Source organism: Microtus pennsylvanicus, chromosome 7 (assembly GCF_037038515.1).
Source record: "Microtus pennsylvanicus isolate mMicPen1 chromosome 7, mMicPen1.hap1, whole genome shotgun sequence".
NCBI classification, from domain to species: Eukaryota; Metazoa; Chordata; class Mammalia; order Rodentia; family Cricetidae; genus Microtus; species Microtus pennsylvanicus.
The window spans coordinates 54719309-54741756 of record NC_134585.1 but is presented as its reverse complement, the minus strand read 5'-3'; the positions used below and the strand labels follow the sequence as shown (position 1 = coordinate 54741756).

Genomic DNA, 22448 nt, shown 5'->3' with positions numbered 1-22448 from the left:
AAGAGCACGGTCCGGTTCAAAGTTTCTCTGAGTTAACACATCATGCTGCAGACCAGATCCAGCTCAGAGTCCACACGCACAGAGCCTGGTGACTGCAGAAAATTTTTATGCAGAGAAGAAAGTTCTTTAGAATTCTCAGGCATTTTTGCATCTTTTATCCCATCTTAATCTCAAAATAAACCTCTCGGGAGCTGGGGGTAGGAGCTCAGCTGGCGGAGAGCTCACCAGCATGCTCAAGACCCTGGGTTTGACCCCCACCTCCACATAAACTGGCTGTGGTGGTGCCCCCTCCCCTGTAACCCTAGCACTGGGGAGGAGGAGGGAGTCATCTTTATTCACAGGACAAGTTCCAGGAAGCCTGGGCTACAGGAGACCCTGTCTCCAGACAAACAAATAACGAAGGTTTCCTTCAGGAAATTTGAGGATGAAGAAAATGAGGCTCAAAGGCAACAAACTGCCCACGAATACTCCAGGGGGCCAGTGAGGCACCCTACCCACACATTCCAGTATTTATATTGTTGAAGAAAACTGAGGCCACACTGACGCTGGCTGATGCGAGGCACAGCAACCAAGTGGGAAAGCACCTGCTTTTACAGTCACCAGGTCTGGGTTTCTGGGTTTGAGCCTCTGCCCTATTTACCAGCCGTGAGGTCTGCAGCAACCGTATCTCCTCTGTGTTCCCGTGTTCCCATCTGTGCAGTGGGTAGAATAAGGCCACCACCCTCATGGAGACGCTGAGCCGTCACATGAGGATGGCGAACTCAAAAGTGGCGCTTACATTTTCAAATGAGTCCTGTCCCCAAACGCAAAGCGAGGCTGATGTGGCCAAGCAGGCTGCCTTGTCTTTCCGAAAAGTAAAGGGCCCTCTTGTTCCAGTTTCAGCCTCTACGTCCTGGACCCCTGGCTCCTCTTAACTGCTTCCTAGAGACTCCCAGATGGCTCTCCCACTCTCAGGCTCTCTTTCGACACGGTGTACAAGCTTTGAAATGTAAGTCCTTGGAAGTGTCCTCTGGAAGGACCCTGTGAGGTTGGAGAGGGGATGGCTGGATGCCCAACACTGCCTTCCCCCCAGCTACTCGCACTCTCTCGTGGGGTTCAGCCTGTGATGTCAGAGCCCAAGACACACCCAGAAGAGAAGCAGGAATGAACTGAGCATAGACAGAACCATGGGGGGCAGAGGCCTCCAGCCCAGAGAGAGAGAGAGAGAGAGAGAGAGAGAGAGAGAGAGAGAGAGAGACTGGGGCCTCAGAGGTGGGGGTACAGGAGTGAGGGACACAGAGGGGAAGGAGAACCCCGTCAGCAGCGCCTCTCAGAAGCCTCCACCATGGAGAAGAGTGGCCGAGGCGAGGCCACCTTAAGGTGCCTCCTCTCCTACTATGGCCAACACCCTGAGCCTAGGCCCATCTGTTGGCCTGCAGGCTCAGCTCCTGCTAGGGTTCCAGCTGGGGCTGTCATTTCCCCACCTCCACAGTCTGTGGTAAAGGCTTGTTCCCCAGAGCGCCACTGACTGAGGGGCCTGGTGGCAGGCCTCTGGTCCCTGGAAGAGTGCAGGGGAAAGGAGGACTCTGGTTTGCCTCCAACCATGAAATGAGAGGCTCTGTTCCACACCTACCCTGCTATATGGTGTCTTACCACAGGCCTGAAGAGCGGCAGGGCCACTCATTCATGACCTTGCACCTACAAAATGTGAGCCAGGCTGGGAATACAGCTTATGGGTAGGACACTCGACTGGCGTGTAGAAGGCCCTGGGGCCCTGGGGCCCTGGGTTCAGTCCCCGGGCATGAGAATACGGCTTATGGGTAGGACACTCCGACTGGTGTGTAGAAGGACCTGGGTTCAGTCCCCGGCACCAAAAGCACACAGAACACGAGTGAAAAGAGACTCTCCTCTTTGGATTTCGATTATCCCACGTCATCACAACAGACCTCCTAAAAGTGAATTTTCTTTTCTCTTTTTTTGAATATTATTTATTTATGCATGAGTGCTCTATCTGCATGTATGCCAGCATGACAGAAGAGGGCATCAGAGAGAAGAGGGCATCGGATCCCATTATTCTATTATTCTATAATGGTTGTGAGCACCACATGGTTGCTGGGAATTGAACTCAGGATCTCAAAAGCAGCAGGCAGTGCTCTTAACCACTGAGTCATCTCTCCAGCCCAAGAATGCATTTTCTAAACACAGGAATCTGACTGGCTCCCACACACACCCTCCTGATTCCTTCAGTAACCCCCATGTGGTCTACATGGCTAAGACCACCTCCTAACAGGTCCTCCTTGCCTAATCGCTACCTTTTAAAACAGGATTTACTTTATTTTAATTGTGTATGTGTACACCTGACTTGGGTGCCAAAGGCCAGAGAGCGTATGGGATCCCCTGGTGGAGTTGGAGTCACAGGCGGTTGCTGAGCCATCCAAAGTGGGTGGCAGGAAGCAAGCTCAGGACCTCTGCAAGAGCAGGACATGCTCTTAACTTCCGCCATTTCTCCAGCCCCCTTGCCTCTTGGCATTTGCACCAGGACCCAAGTTGAGTTCTGGGGCACAATGACAGGGCATAGCCTGTGTCCTGTCAAAGCTGAGAGTCCCATGGGGAGAGAGACCCAGGAAGAGATCAGTGTGGTCCAGATGGACAGAGGAAGCCCACCCAACCTTCGGGGAAGGAGTCTGGAATAAGTGGGAATGAAGCAAGCACTCAGGGAAGGGAGACGTCCTCCAGGAAGTGAAAGCTCCCAAGTCCCATCACAGCCCAGGCCACGGGTTCTGTGCTCTGTCCCCCTCCTGTCTGCTGGCTGGTCACCAGCTCCACGGCACTTGACCTGTGGCTAGTGGACCTGGAGGACCGCATTTTTAACTCTATTCAACTTTTAATACATTTAAATGTAAAGAGCCATGCAGAGCCACATAATAGACAGCACAGCCCTAGGGCATTAAAATGCAGGTGATGAAAAAGGAAAATGGAATGAATGTTTCTGTCCCCCACATTCATAGGCTTAAAGGGACGGCTTCGGGGAGCCGGGCCTTCTGGGGGGATCATGTCATTAGAGTAAGAGCTCATGCACATGATTCTTGTTTCTACAAAAGTACTTTGAAGAGAAAGCCTCCTCCCACCATGCGTGAACCCAGACAGAAGACACACAGACACGGCCATGGAGTAACCTGCTACTAGATACAGAATCGGCCTACACACTGATCTCTTGGCCTCCCTACCCTCCAGCAGAGAGAAGTAAGTGTTTGAGCCAGTGGGTGTAGGGTGTTTTTGCAAGACTGGCCAGGAAGGACCAAAATGAACAGATAAATCTTGAAGTTACACAGGGTATTTCCCGAGGCCGGGTCTACACTCCCTCAGTCACCATGTAACCTGCCCGGCCTTCTCCATGTCCACAGGGCAAGCCCCTGCTGATTCCACCTGTCCCACTCACGCACCATCTCTGAGACGGGGTCCATGGACGCTCTGGACAACTTCTCCTTCCTGGTCCATTTCCAGGCAGGTACAACCAGTAGCATGCTTTTGTGCCCACCACAGTCTTCCACTAGACCACGAGCTCCTCAGACTCATCAGGACGGTTCCACAGTGGTGCAATTCTGGTGTCTGGTGCACAGTAACCGGTCCAGAAACATTTCATGAACAAGTAGACAGGGCAGAGTGCATGGATCAGCTCCTCTCTAAGAGGGACTGAGACCCTCCAGCACTGTCTGTATAACAGGGACTGCGACCCTCCAGCACTGTCTGTATAACAGGGATCTGCGACCCTCCAGCACTGTCTGTATAACAGGGACTGCGACCCTCCAGCACTGTCTATATAACAGGGACTGAGACCCTCCAGCACTGTCTCTATAACAGGGACTGCGACCCTTCAGCACTGTCTGTATAACAGGGACTGCGACCCTCAAGCACTGTCTATATAACAGGGACTGAGACCCTTCAGCACTGTCTCTATAACAGGGACTGCGACCCTTCAGCACTGTCTGTATAACAGGGACTGCGACCCTCCAGCACTGTCTATATAACAGGGACTGAGACCCTTCAGCACTGTCTATATAACAGGGACTGAGACCCTCCAGCACTGTCTATGGCTCTCCACGGACAGCCTCAAGGGCATTTCCAGACTGTCTACTCTGCTCTGAGACTCTTAAGGGTCAGCTCAGAACAAGTGACTCCCAGGGTCAGTTCAGGGCTTAGGTAACCACTCCACAGTTTAGCATGTACATGTCTGTAAACAAACTACCGCAGTGGCTGTGCCTCAGTTTCCCCAAGGGGAAGAAAGTGAGCATCTCGTCAGTCACTTATAATAGGAAGAATATAATGACTGAGCTAGCTGCACAAGGCCCAGCATGCGGTGAGAATCCCCTGATTCTGACATCCCAGTGAGAAGACACATTCCTGAACCCCTATACTGGCTGTCCTCCTGTTCTCTGGAATGTAAGGATAGAATCCAACCTTTTACCCACAAGGTGCTGCCAAAATGCTCTTGTTCCAAGGGAAAAATTTATTTTAATTCTCTTTACCTTCAAAACTACACCATCCCCACTGCATTTTGAGGTGGCAGGGTTGAGGAAGGAAGCAATGAAAAACCCCCACCAGCAGCTTCCAAAAGATTACAAAGCTATCGGAAGAAGAAAAGGCAGCTGGAGGGGGTTCGAAGGGGAGGTGGAGAGAATCCCCTAGAGTTTCTGCTATTATTGAATACCCCAACTCTCAAGGCAGCCCGGCCGCCCCCTCCTCCGCGTGGGCTGGGCTCTGCTAATGAGAAAGCGAAGCCCGGCCCACATGGCCGCAATGATTTCCCTGTTGCATTTTTACAAGCCTGCTGCTTTATCATCGCAGAAGTAGACATATATATTTTCAATAAATCCCTTCCTTCCCTTGCCCCTCCTGAACTCTGCGCTCTCCCCGGAAATGCTACCCCCTGGGTACCCCTCCACACAATCCCCACCCCGCAGCACAATAATTTCCACTAATCAAAACACAGAGGAAGGTGGGGGGAGAAAAATGGAAAAATCACAGCTGCTAAAAAGCAGCCTTCGTTGTAAGTCCAAGCCCTCCACATTTTTCTGCAGGAAGTGTTTGCTGCTTCAAGGACACAGCGCCCCTCCCGTGTCAGGCAGCTTAGGCGGGGCTGCTCGAAGGGAAGGAGGAGGGGGGCGGTGCAGAAATCTAATATCCCTCTTTCCTATTTTGACCAAGCCAGCACAGACAGAAATATAGATAAGGCCTTGAATAACTGATTTAACAAAATGTCACTTATCAAAAGGGATGGGGGAAGGGATGGGATTTGCATTCAAGAGCTAGAGGCCCGTGCTGCAAGGCCGCTGCAAGGCGAGGGAAAGGAGCCTGCTCTGGTCTGCTCTCCCTCCCGGTTGAAAATGCTGGGCCTGGGAGCACAGCGGCCTGGGTCTCTCTCCACATCAAGAACCAATGGGAAGAAAACCAGAGATTAAAAAAAAAATTAACGGGGTAAAAAAAATCTAATTCTTACATAAGCATGTATACAGCACCAACCAGTGTCAGGCTGTGTGCTGGGGTGCAGAGCTGAGAGGTTCTGCCCCCCAAACTCCCAGTCTAGAAGGTAAACTCAAACCAGTGTGATTAGTCCTGCAAGCCTTGGCCTCCAGGCCACCGCACAGCCCTGGCCAAGACAGGTAAGGCACACAGGGCCATCCAGACACCTAACAAACGGGTACTTACAAGAGATCATCAGATCCCACAGTGGCTTATAAAACAATCCAAGAAGTTCTAGGGTCCCTGGGTTCTTTCTCATGATCAGTGATTGTCACCCAGTTCCCACCGCAAAGATCTCTGAACCTCGAGTTTCATTTTAAGGGTGTGTTGCACCTCCCTACAGTTTCGAACCTCAGAGGAACCCTCTATTTTACTTGAATATTAACCCTTATCTTTTTCCTTTCTGAAAAAAGCAACTTTCAAAGGGGTTATATTAGAGACTGTTCTCCTAAGACCGAAAAGTCCTTGATGGGGCTAGCTATGACAAAGACACACCTACCACCCACCCGAGAATTAGTGCCTCTCAAACTGTTCAGGGCCCTGCTATGTACCAAGGTGAGAGCCCAAAGGCCTAGGACCACACAGGCTGGGAGTAACTGCCTTCTCCCGTTAGCCCAATGGAGGGAACTAGCTGCCACATGGTCAAAGTCACGTTTAGAACTTAACCGCAAGAAACCAAAAAGCTTTGTGCTCCCGAATAACTGTTGAACCAGGCAATCCGAGTTTCCAAAACCTAACGTTCGGGGCTGGAGAGGTGGACCAGTAGTTAAACGCAATGGTCATCCAGCAAAGGACCTGGATTCAGTTCCCAGCACCCATATGGCACCCACAGTCAGCTGTAGCTCTAGTTCCAGGGGATCCAACATCCTCTTCTGCTCTCTAAGGAGCACTAAGGAGCACTCTAGGGAGCATGTGGTCCAAAGACATCCACATGGGCAGAAACAAAACCATGATGCTCAAATGTGCTTAAATCTTTAGAGGCTCAGGGTCACTGGAGAGGTAAGCCCTAACACTCGCACCACCTTCTCAACTCCCATGACTCTGTACCTATGTTGGTGCCACACTCTTACTGAGTATCGCACAGCCCTGACCGTGAGGGACATCCAATGCATGGGCCATACAGGTTCTGACATCAAAACAAGCACTGGTCGCCCGCAAGTAAATTTAGTTGCTGTCCCACTAACTAAGTCAGCAACCCGTACTCTTTTGTTTTGTTTTTGAGACAAGGTCTCACGATGTAGCCTTGGCTGGTCTAGAATTTACAATGAGCCCCACTAGTCTGGAACTCTGAATTCTCCTCCCATGCCCTACCTGTAACAGAAGTTTCTATCCTGCCCGGCCCTCCAACTGTTCAGTCCCAAAAAAACACATAGAGGCTCATATTAATTATAAACTGCTTGGCCTATGAGCGCAGGCTTATTATTAACTAACTCTTACAACTTAAATTCACCCATAATTCTTGTCTATGCTTAGCCACTTGGCTTGGTTCCTTTTCTCAGTGAGGCATTCTCACCTTGCTTCCTCTGCATGTGGCTTGTGACTGACTCTGCCTCTCTCCTCTTCCCAGAATTCTCCCAGCCTGGTCACCCTGTCTATACTTCCTGCCAAGCAGCATTTTATTAAACAAATAGGGGTGACAAATCTTCACAGTGTACAAGAGCACTATCCCACAGCACTATGGAGGAAGTGCTGGGATCACAGGAGTGCTCCATCGTGCTTAGCTTACAATTTCTTCATTTAAAGAAAACTTGTATTTTGTTTCTTGTTTTCTACATGTATTTATTTTTGAGGAAGGGCAAAGTGTGCACGTGGAGGTCACGGGACAACCTGCAGGAGTCTCTCCTTCCACCAATGGGCTCCAGGGATTAGATTTCAGGCTTGGAGGCCCGCACCATACCCACCTCACCACCTTACCATCAATTCTTTTTTTTTTTTTTAACTTTTCTTTCCTCTTTAACTAGATGTCCTGGAGATAAGAAGTCAATTAGCAGGCATCTGTTTTCTCTTCCACCAGGTGTCCCAAGGACCTCAGGCACCAGGCTTCGCAGCAAGCATCCTTAGCCACTAAGCCTTCCCCACAGCCCTCAGTTTTCTTTCTTTCTTTCTTTCTTTCTTTCTTTCTTTCTTTCTTTCTTTCTTTCTTTTATTTTCGAATTTTCAAGACAGGGTTTCTCCGTAGCTTTTGGTTCCTGTCCTGGAACTAGCTCTTGTAGACCAGGCTGGCCTCGAACTCACAGAGATCCACCTGCCTCTGCCTCCCTAGTGCTGGGATTAAAGGCGTGCGCCACCACCGCCCGGCTCTCAGTTTTATTTCTTACACTGCATTTTCCTCTGCTGCTTGCTGATGCTGTTTGGGGATATTTTTGATTTTATTTTCATTTGATTTGGTTTGGATTTTTTTTTTTTTGAGATAGGGAAACACTATGTAACCTGAAACTCAGTATGATCCTCTTGCCTCAGCCCACTGCTGACAGGTATGAATCAACAAGTCTGGCTGTCACCAAAAGAACATTCAGAACTGCAGAGTCTTAGGTGAGTTCCATGTCAGTGTGGTGTTCACTTCCTCATGCGCTGTCATTTTCATCAAGTATTTCCCTCTCTCTAGTAACATCAAACTGATATGGATGCCCTGCTGCATTTCCCACATAAGTACAGGAAGTCGCTTCAGCATTTCCCTCAAAAGGACAGGAAGTCGCTTCAAGCATTTCCCTCAAAAGGACAGGAAGTCACTTCAGCATTTCCCACATAAGTACAGGAAGTCGCTTCAGCATTTCCCTCACAAGGACAGGAAGTCGCTTCAGCATTTCCCTCACAAGGACAGAAAGTCGCTTCAGCATTTCCTACATAAGGACAGAAAGTCGCTTCAGCATTTCCCTCACAAGGACAGGAAGTCCCTTCAGCATTTCCCATAAGCACAGGAAGTCGCTTCAGCATTTCCTACATAAGGACAGGAAGTCGCTTCAGCATTTCCCACATAAACACAGGAAGTCACTTCAGCATTTCCCTCACAAACATAGGAAGCCGTTTCATCCACAGTGTGATGAAATCTCCCTGGCGTTTTGAGGCAGTGAGATCAAAGGAGTTCATTATATCAGTCTAACTTCTGACTGTGATTAGCATTTTCACCATAAAAATCATTTTAAAATAAATCATTTGATCCTCACCTTCTAAGGTGGACAAGAGAATTCCACTCAGAATTCCACATCCACAGAATAGATTTCTGAAGCTGGAAATGGCTTTCCAGTAATCACAGTGAGGCTAAAGGCCTGTTTATGCTCGATTCAACGTTGTGGCACGGACATTACTGAACACAGACTGCTAAGACTTGGAGGGCCAGCAATGGGGTTCAGCAGGTACAGGAGCCTGCTTCCAAGCTTAAGGACTTGAGTGAGTTCTATCCTTTGAACCCACATGCAGACAGAAGAGAGCTAACCAAGTCCCTCCCATAAATTAACACACATACCCATGTACACATGTACATACACATATTAAATAAATGTAAATGCAGAGACATATCTAAAGCCCACAACCAGCCTTCTTGGGTAGCCTTCGAAGCTCCCCTGCAGGTGGCGCACAGAATTCTTTGAGGAACACACCAAATTTGCCTGACCCTTTGGGGAGACAGTCTCATCACCTTCTGTCTATAGAATCCATCCGAGGTGGAGCCTGTCTTAACTGGCATTTCCCAGCCAGTATTTCTAATGCCAGACCCTGGGCCACAACAACAGTCTCAACCAAGAGGAGGGAACAAAACCCAAACCGAAAGTGGCTTCAAGGAGGGAGAAAGAGTGGGAGGAGACTCCGAGGGGGAACTAAGGAGGGGCCTGCAGGCTTCACATCTGAGGAGGCAGACGATGGCTGCAGTCTGGATGGGAAGCCTCCCCAGTCCATGGTTTCCATATGTTGTCTGATTCCACACCACACAACTGCAGGGCAGGAGGAGACAGACAGGATCAACCTCCTGCTGGAGATGTCAGACAGCTGGGCGCATAACTGGACCTCACCGCAGATGTCTAAACTCCTTCCTCACTCACCCACCTGCCACATAGACCCCCAGTCAGAGGCCATCGTGGATACAGGCACAGTCTGCAATACTGGGGTACTTTTGAGAAAGGCAGTATGAATGAGGGGCACCCGTTCACCCAGGGTCTTGTGCATTCCACACCAACTTCGAACTTCTGAAAAATCTCAGTGGTCTTTCTCTTGTCACAGTTGGCAAATAAATCAAATGAAAGGCCGAAAAGAATTAACTGAAGACTTCCTTGAGCAAACGCAATCTGTCCTTCGGTTGGGGCTGCTCAGTAATGTAGTCAAACGACCAGAAAAATGCAGCAGACTTTCTGATGCAGTTTTAACCCTTAGCATCTCTGGCCACTGTCACGCTCTGAGCCTGGACCCTTCCCAGGGCAACCAGGCTGGGGTACAGGAAAGGGGGCAGAGTATCGCAGCCCTCGCAGGCCTGCCCATCCACATCGGCACGCTGGCAGGCTGTGCCCTCAGTGGAGGACGGAGGAGACATCAACTCCCCCGCACACACACACACACACTGCAAAAGCCAGATCCCCTCAGACTCGCTGAAGAACTTCTTTTAGTGACCAAGACCATTTCTCTAAATCAACCCTCTCCACGATCTCTCCCAGAAGCCCCAGAGGCCTCTAGCCCCCAGCCCATCTCCATTATGAGTAAATCTGCCTGAGAAATTGTACCGTCTGAAGCCACTCCCTTCCATCCAGTCTTGCGTCTACTCCATCTCAGAGCCAACCGGACTCTTCCCAACGGCACCAGCAGGCTGCTTTGTCAAACCCAGTGGTGCCTTTTCTGGTCTTACCAACTTCACCAGCATCAAAATCATTTACGTTTGTCTTGCTCAGGCCTGGGATGTGCTCGTGTCGTGGTGTGGTGCCGCGGTGTGGTGTGGTGTGGGTGTAGAGCCCAAGGACAACTTCAGGGAGTCCATTCAAGTCTCATTCCACGACGGGGTCCCTCTCAACCATCTCACTGGGTCTTCAGAGCATCACACACACACACACACACACACACACACACTCTGGCAACTCACATACACATTCTCTCTCACACACAGGCACATACACATTCATATACTCAGAGTCACACACAAATGCACACACACACAACACACTCATATACTCACAAACAGACTCACACAGACACATATACACATTTATACACTCACAAACTCACACACACTCACAGACACATTCATACACTCACAGAGTCACACACTCACACAGACACATTTATACACTTACACAGACACATTTATACACTCACACAGACACATTTATACACTCACAGACTCACACACACCCATACAGACACATTTATACACACACACTCACACACAGACACATTTATACACTCACAGACTCACATACAGAAACATTTATACACTCACAAACAGACACACACACTCACACACAGACACATTTATACACTCAGACTCACACACACACTCACACACAGACACATTTATACACCCACAAATACACTCACACACAGACACACTTATTTATCCTCTCCCGGCATCTTGGCCAGTCTCCAGAATTTAGCCACCAGACATGGCTCTGGGCTCTTTCATTTCTTGCCTGCCTGCTCAACTCCTTTGACACTGGATGCAACATCAGACTATGGACTTAGCACCCCACTTGGGGTCTATCAGCCCTCCAACTTACTGGTGCTCAATGGGGAATACCCAGACCGTGCACCTCCCTTCCCAGTCTTCCCTACTTCAGCAAACAGGACACCAGCTATCCAAGTGCACAAACCAAAAACTAAAGTTAGCCTACACCCCATCGACTCTACCAAAGCCAACCTGCTCCTGGGCCGGCTCCACCTCCAGCTTCCACCCCACACGCAGCTCCTCATTTCACCTACTCCAACCAACCTCCATTTTCCTTAAATGCCAAGCCCCCTTAACTGTGAGTTAGGGTGTCCCACTTCTCACCCAGTACAGTGCAAAAGAAATCCAAATCTCTGGGCAGGCAAGATGGTTCAGTGAGAAAAGAAAATTGCAGCCAAGTCCAACGACCTGGGTTCAATTCCCTGAACCCGCATCATAGAAGGAAAGAAAAATACACACACACACACACACAATTTTTAAATGTAACTTAAAAAACAAAAGCCGAATATTTAAGCAGGGCCCAGGGCTAGAGCCCTTGTAATTCAAGCTATTCAGAGCTACAGCAAGAAGATTCAAAGTTCAAGGCCAGCCTGGGCTGTGCCCTGTTCAAGACCAGTCACAGTCTACACAGGCAGACAAACTGTCACTGACAATATACATAGACAGACTCTCTCTTTACTCACTTTCTCTCTCTCTCTCTCTTTCTCTCTCTCTCTCTCTCTCTCTCTCTCTCTCTCTCTCTCTCTCTCTCACACACACACACACACACACACACAATTAAAATAAAATAAACCTGTTTAACGATTGGTTAAAAATGGGGGGGGGCAGTGACGTAGCTCAGAGGTACAGCACCCGCCTAGCAAGTGTAAAGTTTTATTTAGATTTAGCACTAAAAATAAGAGACAGAAATCCAAGACCCACAGGGGTCCGAATGGCCATCTCAAGCTGCCTTTTCTCCCTCCCCCTCATCTACAACCTCTCCTAGCTTCCAGCATCTCTCCTAGCTTCCGGCATCTCCTCTGCCTGGCCTCTCTGTCTTCTCCCATCCACTCCTCAAGGAGGCCGCTTCAGTCTTCTGTCCAGGTCGTGGTTACCACGGTTTGCAGCATCCAGCTCTGCCCATGTTCACGTGACCCAGACAGCCAGGGAGTGAGGGGTATGGGCAGAGAGAGAATCATGTCTTGTAATCACCAAGATTCCCAGCCTCATGACTGGCAAACAGCATGTGCTCAACAAATAACAAGTTAACTGGGGCTGGAACAATGGCTCAGCAGTTAAAAGCACTGATCATTCTTGCAGAGGACCCAAGTTCAATTCCTCCTCTGGCCACTGAGGGCATCAAGCATGCAAAAGGAACACAGATATACACAAAGGCAAAAAGCTTACGCACATAAAAATAAATAGATCTTAAAAGAAAAATAAGAATAAGTAACTATTAAATGTATAAATGAAAACCAAGGCTTCTCAAGGCAGAAATAATAATTTCAAAAAATGTTACCATGCCGGGCGGTGGTGGTGCACACCTTTAATCCCAGCACTAGGGAGGCAGAGGCAGTTGGGTCTCTGAGTTCAAGGCCAGCCTGGTCTACAAGAGCTAGTTCGAGGACAGGCTCCAAAGCTACAGAGAAACTCTGTCTCAAAAACAAAACAAAAAAATGTTACCACTATTATGTGACTCCCAAAATTTTCAGAGCCATTTAGACCCAAAGGGTTCTCTCTCCCCCTCTCTCTCTGCCTGGTGGCCAAGCAGTGGTGGCGCACGCCTTTAATCCCAGCACTCAGGAGGCAAAGGCAGGCGGATCTCTGTGAGTTTGAGATCAGCCTGGTCCACAGAGCGAGTTCCAGGACAGCCAGGGCTACACAGAGAAACCCTGTCTCAAACAAGCAAACAAAAACAAAATATATTTTTACACTACTCCTAGCTTACTGTCTTCTAGGAGAAAACAAACAAGCAAGCCCAAATATTCATTTCCTCAGTCTAATTTACTATAAGCAGCGACTCTGAGAATATGAAATTCTTAGAAAATATCACAGAGTTGTGTTCTTTTGTTTTGTTTTGTTTTGTTTTGTTTTTGGTAGGGTAGTTGGGTCTGTCCTTTAACTCAAAAGAAATTTCCTCTAAGAATCGTGGAGCAACTCGCATAGAATAACAGTACTAGTTATTAAAGATGCAGGGCTGGGGATGGTTCAGTGTGTAAGACGGTACTAGTTATTAAAGATGCAGGGCTGGGGGATGGTTCAGTGGGTAAGGCGGTACTAGTTATTAAAGATGCAGGGCTGGGGATGGTTCAGTGGGTAAGGCGGTACTAGTTATTAAAGATGCAGGGCTGGGGGATGGTTCAGTGGGTAAGACGGTACTAGTTATTAAAGATGCAGGGCTGAGGATGGTTCGGTGCGTAAGACGGTACTAGTTATTAAAGATGCAGGGCTGGGGATGGTTCAGTGGATTAGACGGTACTAGTTATTAAAGATGCAGGGATGGTTCAGTGGGTAAGGCAGTACTAGTTATTAAAGATGCAGGGCTGGGGGATGGTTCAGTGGGTAAGGCGGTACTAGTTATTAAAGATGCAGGGCTGGGGATGGTTAGGTGGGTAAGACAGTACTAGTTATTAAAGATGCAGGGCTGGGGATGGTTCAGTGGGTAAGGCAGTACTAGTTATTAAAGATGCAGGGCAGGGGGATGGTTCAGTGGGTAAGGCAGTACTAGTTATTAAAGATGCAGGGCTGGGGATGGTTAGGTGGGTAAGGCAGTACTAGTTATTAAAGATGCAGGGCTGGGGGATGGTTCAGTGGGTAAAGGCACAAGCTAGAGGACCTGAGTTCAGATCTCTAGCTCCCACCTTTAAAAAGAAAAAAAGGAGATGATGGTGGGGGTGGGGTGGCTGTAACCCCAGCACTGGGGAGGTAGAGACCGAAGATGGATTTCTGGAGCTCACTCCAGAGCTCTAGATGCAGAGAGAAATTTTGTTTCAAAAATTAAAGTGAAGGGGCTGGAGAGATGGCTCAGCGGTTAAGAGCATTGCCTGCTCTTCCAAAGGTCCTGAGTTCAATTCCCAGCAACCACATGGTGGCTCACAGCCATCTGTAATGAGGTCTGGTGCTCTCTTCTGGCCTGCAGGCATACACACAGAAAGAATATTGTATACATAACAAATAAATAAATAAATATAAAAAAAAATTAAAGTGAAGAGGGCCAGAGAGAGAGGGCTGATGAAGCAAGGACACGTCACACCAAGTCTGACGACCTAAGTGTGATCCCCAGCACCCACAAAGTGAAAGTAGAAGACCTACTCCCACAAGTTGTCCTCTGACCTCCACACACACAGGTACACACAGACCCAAATAAATAAGGTGGCAGAGCAACGGAGGGAGACCCATACCTAACACTGACCTCTGGCTTGCTTAAGTACACACCTGCTCACGCGCGCACACCTGCTCATGTGCACACACCTGCTCACGCGTGCACACCTGCTCATGCACACACCTGCTCATGTGCACACACCTGCTCACGCACGCACACCTGCTCACGCACGCACACCTGCTCATGCACACACCTGCTCATGTGCACACACCTGCTCACACGTGCACACCTGCTCACGTGTGCATACCTGCTCACACGTGCACACACCTGCTCACATACACACACCTGCTCACGCGCACACACCTGCTCATGTACACACCTGTTCATGTGCACAGACCTGCTCACACATGCATACCTGCTCACGCATGCACACACCTGCTCACACGTGCACACACCTGCTCACATGCACACGCCTGCACACACACGTACACACACACACACACACACACAGAGCACTCTAAAGAGCATTCCAGGTAACTGCAGGCTGGCAGGTTTTAGTCCTTTTCCTAAGGGGAGAAAAAAGTCTCAACAACACTTTAGTATCATCAGTTCCCATCCAGTATGAAATCTAAAGCTACGGTTAGCCCATGAGATCCCTGAAGACTGCAGCCCTCTTCCCTGCTCAGCCACAGTTTTCTGAGTTCAGAGATGAGCTAGGGTCCACTGCCCTTGGGACAGAACAACCTCTTATGCAGCTTGGGGTCTAGAGCACCTGTCTGGATCCTTATTTTGTGTGTATCTGAAGTCAGTAAAAAATATCAAGAGCTTTCTCCCCAAATGCCCACAGTGCCATAAAGCGCCTGGATGAGACCACACATCATTGTCCTTGTCACTGCCCAGACAAATCAAAACATCCCCAAGTGTCTTCTTCACAGTTGAGCATGCAAGGCCTCACTGGGCTTTTGGGTCCCCCTCACCTCCCCAACGCTACCTGCTGCCTGGGAACAGCAGTTTAATTGACCTTAAGCTTGACTAAGCATCAGCTCACGCAGCCAGCTGGCTGGAGCGGCAGCTCCTCCGAGGAGCTGAAATGATTCTGGATACCTGAAAGTACAAGCTCCCTTTCCATTAACACATAATTAGGATTTTTTAGAAATATATCTACAACGGGACTGGAGAGGTGGCTCAGCATTTAAGAACACCTACCTCCCTTCCAGACAGCCTGAGTTGGATCCCAGCACCCAAGAGGAGGCTCACCACTGCCTGTAACTCCAGCTCCAAGGAACCGGACACCTCTGGCCTCTGCAGGCACCTGCGCTTGCAAGCACAGACCCACGCACGGACTCATGCACATATACACAACTTAAAATAATTTAAAAAGTAAATCTGAGAAACGGATGAAGAATGCATCTCCACAGTGGCAGGCCCTCCTGGGGATGGCCTGCATGTGATGGCATGGGTGCCAGGCTGCTCTGGAGCCTTTGTGGAATGCTAGCGTACAAATCCATTTCTCCCCGAGAGGACAGAAAACAGAAGTTAATCACCTCGCCCTGAGTCCGTGAAGCAACCTGGCCGTTGGCCCAGCAAGACACTGTCAAGAGCTCTGGGTCCTCACTTCACAGAACACAGGTTGAAGCTGAAACCCAAAGGTCTAGCCTTTCAAAAATGTTAATAATAATAACCCATAAAAGCAGAAACAGCTGGAAACCGGTACCCTATCCCTTTTCCTTTTCCAGAGACACTTGGTCCCTGCCTTGAGCATCCAGCCACCTTGGAAGTCCTGTCACTTTACAAATGCCTACAAACTCAAACCAACTACTAAGTGCAAGGCAACTGTGGCACTTCTTGCCCCGTCATCTTCACCAAGCGTTCTTCTGTGCACCCCCTCACCCTGAAAAAAACATTTTGTGTTCTTACGATCAACCTATCCATCAAGAGAGAAAAAGAAAATTCTAAATAAGCTTTATTTTTGTGCCCACACATTTACAAAAGCGCACAGAACACGACACCCTGTCCCCCCTCTATAATTTAAACTCTGAACTCGACAAAAACCACAGGCCCGAGCTAGTTAACAGAGTGCACAGTTCACAGAGTGACTGTTTTCACAGCAAGCTCGTGTAAACGTTCTCTGGTATTAACACACGCCTGCCATGTGGACGTCTGCTTACCAAACTGTGAAAAGACCACATTCACTCTGGAACCTGCGAAATTAATCTTCTCCATGTTTATAATGCATAAGGCAAACGTTCTCTCTCTCTCTCTCTCTCTCTCTCTCTCTCTCTCTCTCTCTCTCTCTCTCTCTCTCTGCCAGGCTGGCTTCTAAACAATCCGTTGGCGAAAATAGACATGCCTAAAAGGGCGGGGCCCAAAGGGGTGTGTCACTCCGAGTATCAATTCCTGTAAATCAAATCCTGACAATTGTCACAATATTTCAAAAAGAATAAATTAAAATTCTTGGGCCTTCAAACCTTTATTACCAGGAGAACATTCTCAGTTGAATGGGGAGCGGGGGCACAGTGACTTGATTAATGGCCAAAGCAAGACAATAAAATAAATCCCATAAATGTTAAGAGGGAAAAAAAAGAAGCTCTTGGCTCCCAGGTTAGACATGTAAATAATCCCACCCTGGAATAAACACACACACACACACACACACACACACACACGAGAAATTCTTATTTACTCTCCCAGCACATACACCAATCAGACTCACCGGGTTAAAGATAACAGCTAATTTGTTTAGCTAATGCCTAGTTGGGAACATGTGAGAGGCAACCCTAAGGTTTCTAACTAACTCAACTCTCAAGCTGCCGACTATCAAACCCTCCATCCTGAAATCTGAGGTAGGAAAGGGGAAAAAAGGGCTGCTATCGGTAGCATGGAAAAGGCGTTTTGTTTTTAACCCAGTTTTCCCTGCTAGAATCAAAACCTGTTTACATAACCAGGGAAGGCTTAACTGACTTTAGTTAACCCCAGTGTGGCTGCTTATGCCTTAACCCTCCTAACCAGTTCCTGGGCAGACCCGGCGATACTCAAATTATCCTGGCCAAGTTCAACTCCCAGCACCAGCACCCATCGAAGAAAAAGTATCTGCAGGAACCCGTAGGCTGAGCGCCAAGAAAGCAAGCAAGGCAAGGCGAAGCCGGCTGCTTTAACTAGCTAAGTGCTGGGTCTCCAGCATCTTGTCCTAGTGGGCCACAGAACACATTTCCACAGACATCTCCCTGCACGAAAAGTACAAACGGTACAGAAGATTGACACCAACTGGGACAACTTAAAACTCCTTTCTTAAAAAAGGAAAAAAGAAAGAAAGAAAGAAAAAAGGAAAGAAAAAAATCACCTCTAATGCCTGAGGTTTTAAAAGACCAACAAACCTGCTTCTCCCAGGCATGCTCTTGGAGATGTCTTGGGCCATGCCTGGACAGGTCATTCCTAAGCATGACTTCCACACATCTCCCAAGATAGTCCAGGGCCTTCAAAGACCAAGCACTCACTACAACACAACCCTTCACTTGCCAAAGCAACATTTGTCTGGGGAAAGTTTGACAGCAAGCTGACCAGTGGACAGCATAGGGAAGCCAAAGGCGTTTTCTTCTTTAACCCAGCCACGGCAGGCACACATGCTCTAGGCCAGCGCTGCCCTGAGGCTGCCTGTCTCCGTTAGTGAAACTGTGGTTTGGTGTGTAATTTCTGCTTCTTCACCAGCAGTAACTTCCCAGACTCCCAAACTGAAGTTGGGGAAGGAGGGGGCAAGTTTACCTCCTCACCCACTTCTCCCACCTGGGTGGTCACACTTACTTCTGGGGACTACCCAGCCCCCACAGAGCCCGCAGACTCACATATATACACACATGCATCGTGTCAAAAACCCCAAAAGACACATCCCTAGGGTCCTGCGGTTTCTTGGCTGGAAGAATGAAGGCTTTATAATATATCAACCTTCAATTTCAAACCCACCACCGTCACCCTTTAAGCTGGGGTTTGCCAGTTACACCGCCCACCGCACCCCTCCCCCTTTTCTGGGATGCTGTAGCCGGGAGAGAGAACCGGGAAGAAGGCAAGCAGGGAAAAGGCCCTGCTAACGTATTGAAAGTAAAGAGGCCGCGGGAGACTTGTCTTTCTCTGTCCCCCCCCCCCCCGCAGGCTTCCCTCCGCACCCCACCCCCATCTTCTTACGGATCATCCCCCCCCCAACTAATTTTTTTAAATGAAACTTAATAAGCTTCTCGCCTACCTTGGCTGTTTCGGCAACAAGTGCCTGGGCGATCCGACAAGACGACCAATCTCCACTTGGGGGGTGAGATGGGGGGCGAGCCGAGCTGATGGAGTAATTTCAATATTAATTTATGTCAGCCGCCTTCTCGCAGCCACTCATTTACAGTACTGCCCTCAGCCTGTAAACAAATATCGCTCCGCCAAGAAACATACTCCCCAGATGCAAGCCCCTCTCCCCAAGCAGGAACCTGGCCCCTCGCCCCTCCTTCTCACAGCACGCCCCCCTCCCCGCGAGTCCCGGGTGGGAAGCTCAGGGTTTTCCAAACCACCAACTCACCACCTCCAGCCACCACCCCAGCAAGAAACTTACTCGGTCCGGTCTACGCCTCAACCCTCCCTCCAGGAAATCTCCTCTCCATATGCATTCAGCCTCCCCGCAGGAAATCTGCTCCCCCCTCCCCCCTTCTATATACATGCACCCCCTTCTCCTCCCTAAGCGCCCTCCCCAGCCAGAAACTTACTAGCTAGCAAGCAAGCGTGCAGGCGCTCTCGTTCTTGGAAACTTACTCCCAGATATAGCATCCACCAGCACCCCTCTTTTCCCCCCGCCCCCAGGCCCTGCTCCCTTCCCTGCCCTCCAACTCCAAACTCTCTGCATCCAGCCCCTCTCTCCCTCCCCGGTGGAAATTTGCAGCGCCCGGCTGCGCGCGTGCATCCACCCTCCTCCCCTCCAGGAAACTTACTCCCCATCTGCATGCACCGCCTCTCAGCCATCGCTTAGAGGGAAGGGGGTGCGCTGGGGAGACAGAAATACATATGTATCTCTCGCCCCTCCCCCGGCCGCAGCCCACTCAGGGCCGAGCAGCGCTAACCTGGCCTTACCTTTTTGCATGGCTCCCTCCCCGAGCCCTCTGGATCCGTTCCCCAGCACCCCAACCCACCCCCTTTCACCCATTACCCACCCCTAGCAACCGTTCCTAAGCTCCTCTCGGCCTTTTTTTTTTAAATCCAGGATGCAAATTCCTCCCCTGTCAGCAAATCGACTGTCAAATTATTTTCTTGCAAAAGGAGAAAGGCGGGGTAGAGTGGGGGGGGTCAAAAAAAGGGGGGCAGACAGGCGGGTAAAGGGAGGGAGAGGGACAGAGGAGGGGAGAGATATCCCTCCGCAGAGCTGGGGCTGGCGGCGGGCGGGGAAGCAGGAAGTAAGGTGTCCAGCGCGGCGGGTTCTCCGCCGCGGCCCCCGCCCGCCGCCCCTGTCCCCCGGGGCGCCGCGCTCCGGCAGGCGCGGACCGCCGGGTGCATTGTTTGCAGCCTTGCCCGGGCCGGTGCCCGGTCGACTTTTTTTTTTCCGCGCTCTGCGTTGTGTGTGCGTGAGCTTGCACCTTTTGTAAGCTGGCGAGTCTCTGGACGCAGAGAATGGGACCACGAGCCGGGGACCTGTCAGTCCCCGGAGTGCAGCAGAGTCTCAGATCCGGGGAGGGGGTGGGGGAATCAAGGCCCCCTTGGGGTGGGAGGGGTGAGAGAGCAGCTTGTTGGCCGGGAAGCTGCCGCCTTCCCACCCCGGACCGGTTGCAGGATTGCTTCCTGCGTCGCAGTCGCGGTTATTGTAAAAGGCGCGTTGCAAATCTAACGACTCGGGTTGGAAGATTTTTGTTGTTTATTTAAGGATTTGCAAAGATGCCAAGGTCCAGGCGGGCTGCCGGAAGGGGTCGTGCCTCGAACCCTCACCAACAACGCATCCCGGTCGCTGTAGGGCCTGGGGTGCTCCCGGGAAGGGATCTGCGGGCTCAAGAGAAGCTCGCGCCTCCATCCTCTGCCCCATGCGGGCGGGGAGAGTTCTCCATCTCCGCCCGGCCTGGGAGGGATGTTGCCTAGGAGAGAAGCGGGCGGGAGGGAGGGAGGAGAGGAGGGGGCGCGGGTGCGGCCTGCGTCCGCCCCTCGCCGTGCGCCATGACTGTGGAACGTGGTGCCGGGGAGGAGGGCCCGCCGCCGGGGGGCCGCCCGGGGCTGCTCCGCATTGGTTGCAGAAACCCGAGCCCTGGAGTCGCTCCCCCTCCTTGGGTTTGTCTCCTCCTCCTGCTCTGCGGGGGGAAAACCGCTGCACCCAAAGCGAGAGCAGCTGCGAGCAAGGGGGCAGGGCGCCGGCTGGCAGGCTAGCCAAGAGTTCGAACCCTTCTCGGGGATCGCTGGCCTCGGAGACGAGAATGGACCAGAACAAGATCTTGTCCCAGGACTGCAGATCAGACCAGGTGCCACGACTCTAGCCCAACATCCCGGCATTTCTAGCCATCTCCCTGGTTCTTTTCTGGTCTGATGAAACGTGCGCCAAAGATAGTTCAACTAAACCAGCAACCTCGCGCGGAGATCTGGATCCCCAGAACGAGTGGGTTTTGTTCTTCCTTCCTTCCTTCCTTCCTTCCTTCCTTCCTTCCTTCCTTCCTTCCTTCCTTCCTTCCTTCCTTCCTTTTCCCACGAGGAAAAGTTACACTATTCTTTCCCTCCGCAGTATGGATCGTTATGCCCTTTTCTCCCCAAATCTGGCGCGAGATAAGTCACTGTCCTCCATCCACGCCACCCCCACTCGGGCTCTGGGTATGGACAGGGCGGGAGAAAGAGTATATGGGAGCTTAAAGCATGAGGTCATGGGTTGAAGACGCTGCTGCCAAAAAGCAGCGGAGGTGGTGTGTATGCGCGCGCGCGCGCGTGTGTGTGTGTGTGCGCGCGCGCGTGCGTGCGTGGGTGTGTTTGGAAGAGTAAGGGTTCTCCATCTTCAGCACTGGAAAACCCACTGTCTAATTCTTTAAATTCTAAAACACCTGGACCAGAGAGGTCCCCTGAGAGAAACAGAAAGGGGCTTGGGTCAGTGAACCTCTGGCTCATGCCCCCTCCTTTCAACTGAGCAAATAAATCCTGGGGACAGAGAACAGGGTCGTAGGAAGTGCTCACCCTTACTTTCTCAATCCCCTCCCTCTATCAGGACTGCGGCCCCTGAGTCCCACACTCCAGGTTACTGCCCTTTAAACCATGCAAATCCCTCCCAGGTGCCCTCAGAATAAAGCAGGTTCCCCACGAAGAGGCGGGGGGGGGGGGGGGAGGACGGGTTTCGCCTCTGCAGCCCCTCTCTTCCTTGTGCATAAACTTTGCCACTGCCCTATTCCTGAGTAGGGGCTTCCTAAGCATTGGTCTACCTGAGTTTTCGAGACCTTGTTGGACATTCAATATACCAGTCCACTGACCCTATCTCCAAGAAGCCTTTCTGAAGTTACACCTTCATCTCTAGCTCCTCTGGGATGACCGGTCTTTCTCTAGACCTCCGGGCAGCCTGGCTGACACAGAACTGGCCCTAAGGGAGGCCCTTTGCCAAACTTGAGAGCCACCACTGCCCCAGGCCTGATGTCCCCTAAGGGACTTGGATCAAACCTTTTGAACTCTTGGTTTCTTCAAGAGACCCAGAGAAAGCAGTGCCTTGCCGTACCTACCAACCTGAGCTCCCTCACCTCCAAAGCCCAGCATACATACCCATACACCACCGCGGGAGGAAAGGTCTCTAAAACAAAAGCTCCTCCCTGGGGCAGATAAGAAACCCAAATAGATAAGGATTCTGGCTGCAGAGTAAGTTAGCTGGCCCCAGGTCTCATACAGACATTTACAATGCAGGTTTGCCTAGACCACAGACTGCAGAAGGCTGGGGATTTGTTTCTTGCTACCACACAGCCACCTTCTCAACCCCATGCTTACAGAGCCCACGGGGTTCACTGGGAGCAGAGAGGCAGTGTTGCTAAATAGTTAGCC

At 50.5% G+C, this 22448-nt stretch overlaps 1 protein-coding gene across 22 annotated transcripts in view; it reads right to left on the bottom strand.

The window, feature by feature from the left end:
* Trerf1 (transcriptional regulating factor 1) overlaps nucleotides 1-19909 on the bottom strand; it is a 222821-nt gene extending 202912 nt beyond the window's left edge. For 3 of the 22 annotated variants that reach the window (XM_075980835.1, XM_075980847.1, XM_075980851.1), the window contains exons 1-2: nucleotides 19539-19582; nucleotides 18676-18760 (exon numbers count right to left, since the gene is read on the bottom strand). The gene's annotated coding sequence lies outside the window, so the exon portion shown is untranslated. Of the gene's footprint in view, nucleotides 1-18675; nucleotides 18761-19026; nucleotides 19108-19177; nucleotides 19501-19538 lie in introns of those variants that run through there. The other 19 variants (XM_075980839.1, XM_075980837.1, XM_075980833.1 and 16 more) reach the window with 16 other exon arrangements.
* Between the last annotated feature and the right edge of the window lie 2539 nt (nucleotides 19910-22448).